This window comes from Mus caroli, chromosome 17 (genome assembly GCF_900094665.2).
Source record: "Mus caroli chromosome 17, CAROLI_EIJ_v1.1, whole genome shotgun sequence".
Taxonomy (NCBI): Eukaryota; Metazoa; Chordata; class Mammalia; order Rodentia; family Muridae; genus Mus; species Mus caroli.
Window position 1 is genome coordinate 28,956,587 of NC_034586.1, and position 5,506 is coordinate 28,962,092.

A 5,506-nucleotide genomic window follows, 5' to 3' on the forward strand; every position below is an offset into this window, starting at 1 on the left:
GGAGAGGGAGAGGGAGAGGGAGAGGGAGAGGGAGAGGGAGGAGAGGGAAAGGGATGTATAGAATAATTTACAGGCTGTGGTCTAACTAGTCCAACAATGACTGACTTTAAACAGAAAGTCCAAGAATCCAGTAGTTGCTCAGAACACAAGGCTGGATGTCTCAGCTGGTGTTCAACTGATATCAGAGTCACAAAGAGCTAGGCTCTAATGCCAGTGTAGGAATGGACTTGCAAGCAAGGCAAGAACAAGCAGGCAAAGGATAAAAGCTTCCTTCTCCCATGTCCTTATATAGGCTTCCAGCAGAAGCAGAAACCCAGATTAGATCTGGATTAAAGATCTGGACTAAAGGTATATCTTCCTATCCCAAGAACAAGATTTAAAAGCATGTGTTTTCTCCATTCAGCAACAACAAAAAAATCTAGATTATAGGTGTGTTTTTCTACCTGAGAGATCCGAATTAGATGTGTCACATTAACAGTCAAGCACACCCATTGAACACTGTTACCAGGTCAAACTGAGTCTGTTCTTGCATTTTCCTTCAATGACTTTCTTTCTTACTAGACAGTTTTTTTCTTACCTCAAAATTTGGAATGAGGCAGGTAGCTTTTTTTTATCCCATACTCAACCAATAACATAAAAACACACAAACAAGCAATGCATGTCATTCAAGTTACCAAGTTATGGAGAAAGCAGAATTTATACAAAAAACTGGCTCAAAATAATAGCAAAAAAAAAAAAAAGCGCAAAAATGCACATTAAAAAATTAAACCATGGGACTGGAGAGATGGCTCAAGTGGTTAAGAGGACTGACTGCTCTTCCAGAGGTCCTGAATTCAAATCCCAGCAACCACATGGTGGCTCACAACCATCTGTAATGGGATCCGATGCCCTCTTCTGGTGTGTCTGAAGACAGCTACAGTGTCTTCACATATATGAGATAAATAAATTAAACTTTAAAAATAAAACTTATTAAAAAAATTAAACCCTTAGGTGTGATAGTATAGTAGATTGTCCCATACACTTGTGAGAAAGATTCAGACCAAGCTCTGTGGGTTCAAGGCCAACCTGGTTTACATAGTGAGTTCTGTGATAGCCAGGGCTACATAGTGAGATTTTTTTTTTTCCTCAAAACATGATAGCAAAAAAAAAAAAAAAAAAAATTAGACCCTGACTTCTCAGCTTAACCCCTTGATTTATAATGCTGTAATAGAACCCCAGACCTTAGTTGGTCCTCAGACCTTAGCACAACTGACTCCAGGATGGAATTGTAAAATTCAGCAAGTAGAGAGTAAAATCTACCAAACCCAAAGTACTACTCCATCAAAGTCTGTAGTTCTGAGAAAGTCTCTAAATGTACTAACCTTGCTTTTGGGCTTTTTGAGTTCTGTTTCTGGCTAATTGTTCTTGTTAACTGAAGTATGTCAACCCAGGACATGTTTCTTATGCATAAAATCTTACCTTGAGAAAGACTGAGAACAATACTGGGATCCCAAACACCAGCGAAGTGGCTGGGTAGCTAATAAAGACTTTCTATTACCTAACGCCCATGTCTGAGCAGCCTTCTCTGGTGGATACCACACAACAGTGTCTCCTACAAACATTTACAACTGACCTTCCGACGAATGACACATGGCCCCTGACCCTACATGGCCAGTGTAAACAGGGTATTGGGTGCTAGAAAAATCTAGCTCTCCCCCTCAAATAGAAACCCCACACAAATGGTCCAGCAGTAGATTAAATAGCCTCTCACTCACCTGTTATAAAAACCTCTATGTTCTCTGAGTGATGCAATGAGTTCTGTTCTCTGGCAGTCAGCTGGGGCTGCACAACCATGCGTTTACTAAACCATCTAGTATTCTGTTTATCTTTGTTAGGTCCAGAGCAGCCCCCAAAAATGGCAGGGCGTGTTGACAATGTCCTAAACAGAAAACATTTTATTGGGTAAACAAGCCTAAAGGCTGGTTTCTGTTTACCAGAGGAACAGATCTCCTCATCCCTGCTAAAGATCAACTTTCTCAGGCAGGAGCATCTAGTTCCCAGTCAATCCTAAGAGCTCAATTCAAGCCCATCCAGTTGACATTTTGTAAGACCCCCACCCTCTGTCAGTGGTACTTACTTCAAGATGTCCCAAGTGAGACACCGAGACACAGATACATACAAAAGAAAGAGATTTATTTTCAGGTTTATTGGGGTCGACCCTCAATCAGTCCCTCTAGACGAGTGACGAGAAAGCCACCCGGGTTAGCTATTACAAGCAGTTTTTATACTTATTAGGGGCACAGGTTACATCAGCAAGGGGACAGTTCAAACTCATTGGCTGAGCATATTGACCTTTAAATCTATTGGCTAGCAAGCATGGCATGCATTTGAACTCCACCTGGGACTTTCCAGAGGATCAGGTGACTGTCATTATATTTAGAGAATTTTTACTCAAGAATGTTCTTGTGGGGAGAAAATGGAACTTGGCCTAGCCTTGACCCCAGGTGGGAGGGGTCAGCTGTAAGGAGGGTGTGGGACTGAAAAAGTTCTAAGGGTCCCTCAATATAATGTCTGTTTGCTTTACTCCATTTGGCTGCCCTCGACCCTGAGAGGTAGCCTTATCAGTGTGGCCACCAATAAATTCTTCCGACCCGCAGAGTGGTGTCTCTGCACACTGGCTTAAAATCTCTTTGCTAAATTCATTACAGTCAGCATGTTACTGTCCTGTCAGCATTGTTTGCCACTGGCCAAATGTAAGAAGCCAACATTTAAAAGTGAACCAAGAAGCCGGGCGGTGGTGGCGCACGCCTTTAATCCCAGCACTTGGGAGGCAGAGGCAGACAGATTTCTGAGTTCGAGGCCAGCCTGGTCTACAGAGTGAGTTCCAGGACAGCCAGGGCTATACAGAGAAACCCTATCTTCAAAAACAAACAAACAAAAACAAAATCAAAAGTAAACCAAGACAGAAAAAAGGAAACCCCACCTTCACAAGGTCACCTTCCCAAGCTTGAGGTCCAAATAGATACTAAAAGAAGCCCTAGAGAGGATCATTGCTGAATGGCCAAGGACACATAAGGATGGGACTCCGAAAGCCTGCAACCCACTCCTGTCCCCAGGATCAGAGGGCACTGCCTCTCCAAACCTGCATACTTATCAAAAGGACCTTCTCACTATAAGAAAACATCAACAAGCTGGGTATGGTGTGGTGCAGTCAGCACTTGGGAGGCAGAAGCAGGTGGATGTGGGACTGTAAAAGGCAGCCTGTCTTCTGGTCGAGCTAGGTTTAAACCTCGGAGACCCAGCAGATTAATCTGCAAGGGATGGAAGATCCGTTTGCCATGCTCCCAGACATAGGCTCCTGAGAGGAGGCCCCAGCTCCATCACTCTGTGGCCTTCAGTCACATAGGCTGTCCAGACTCCACCCATATAGCTACCTGGCAACAGCCAGGTATGCTCCGCCCCACAGTTACCTGGCAACAGCCAGGTAGGGCCAGCCCACTATAAAAGGGGCTGCTTGCCCTTTCCTCCCTCTCTTAATCTCTTGCCTCTCTCTCTTGCCCTCTTGCCCTCTTGCCCCTCACTTCTCTGCCTTCCCTTCCACCATCTCTCCACGTGGCCATGGCCTGCAACCCACTCCTGTCCCCAGGATCAGAGGGCACTGCCTCTCCAAACCTAGACCTTTATTCTTCTCCCCCTGCCTTTCTACAATAAACGCCTTAAAACCATGGACTGCCTCTTCTCAACGGGATCCACCATGCTGGAACAATGGAGCAGGTCTTCCCCCTTAAGAGGCACGTCTAACCTCCCACTGTTTTCCAGTCACAGCTGCCAGCCAACCCAACCCAGCCCTCAGCAAGCTAAGGACTTCCCCGGCACCACCACCCAGCCAGAGTTCTTTCTCCCTTCCGCCCTGGCCGGAACCCGAATGCTGGTGGACACTCTGTTCTCAGCTCTCCCACGACATCCATCTGTGTCTGCAGGGTCTGAGAGCTAGAACCTGCTGTCCCTGGCCTCCGTGCAGGCCCAGGGACCCTAAGCCCCACTCTGGCAGGTTCCACAGGGACCTCAGACTGGGCTTCCCCACCCCGGAGAGGGTTCCTGTGGCTCCCCACAGCCAGATGCCCACCCAGCAGGGGTGTGCTCAGTCCAATTTCCCACGTCCTGCCTCTCCCAGTGGCCCAAGCCTTGGGCTGGACACTGGGACCCCATTTTTTTCCCCACAGGTGGATTTCTGAGTTCGAGGCCAACCTGGTTTACAGAGATAGTTTCAGGAGAGCCAGGGATATGTAGAGAAACCCTGTCTCAACAAAACAAAACAACAAAAAAAAAGCAAAGAAAGAAAAAGCTGAGAAAAAAATAGATCCAGTTTAACTCCTACAAAAAGAGATCAGACTTTTGTGAATCTCAGAGAATCGTAGCTAGCCTAAAACCCTCCCGCTCAGTATCTCAGCCGATAGAATGAGCCTTGCAGGCCCGGAGAATCAGTGTTTCTGGTGGAGAGTAGGGAAGCGAGGGGGTGCTTCATCAAACACAGAAACTCCTTTCTTTATTACAACTGCAGTGTGAGAGATAAGCCAGATTTTGGGAAGGGGGACCTTCAGGCCACACAATGGGGGCTGGCTGCTTTTTGGGGGAATTCACAGGAAACATTTCTTGACCCTTGGGCCTGTCTAATGGACCTGGTTTGGGGTGGGGGTTTCCTTTTGCTGGGATCAAACAAATGAGACTTATCCTAAGTACTGCCATTTTGTTTTGAGACTCCATTTTGATCATAAGATGAAATTAAGTTCAAGTTCCCAGGCTTCAGGGGAGCATTCCAGATGGCTATTCTTTTGTTGCCCAACACATAAGGTTGCTTCTAACCATGAAAGAACAGATGATTCTGACTGGTGGAAAATGTTAACTGTAACTTGGCATGGATATTTGTGGCCTTCAAGCTTTAAAACACTGTAAAGTTCTGGCTCCAGGTTGCAGTTCAGCCACAGAGTCTGTGCTGTGGCCCTGGTCAATCAGTAGCAGTCTGAGTACAATACATTTTTTGTCATCTGCTTAAATTCATCTGCTAAGATGAATGTTTGAAGATGCAGTTAGCTCCCAAGTCTATGCTGTTATCCCTGACCAGTCAGTTTTTGCTGCCGAATTCAAATAGAGATCTTGCTTAGCTGGACTCTTGTGATGGCTTGGGTTGTTTCAGATTTACAGACCCCAACACTTTGAACATTCTCATTTGGGAATACAGAAACCCTTAGCCCATAAGAGCCATACCTTAAAAGGCTTTTTTAAAGCCTGACTGTCATAGACACTTTGCATTTCAAAACTAACACAGTGTCCATAAAATCCTGCTACTCCAACAGCTACCACCTCAGTCCTCACCACCTCAGCCCTCACCACCTCAGTCCTCACCACCTCAGTCCTCACCACCTCAGTCCTCACCACCTCAGTCCTCACCACCTCAGCCCTCACCACCTCAGCCCTCACCACCTCAGCCCTCACCACCTCAGCCCTCACCACCTCAGCCCTCACCACC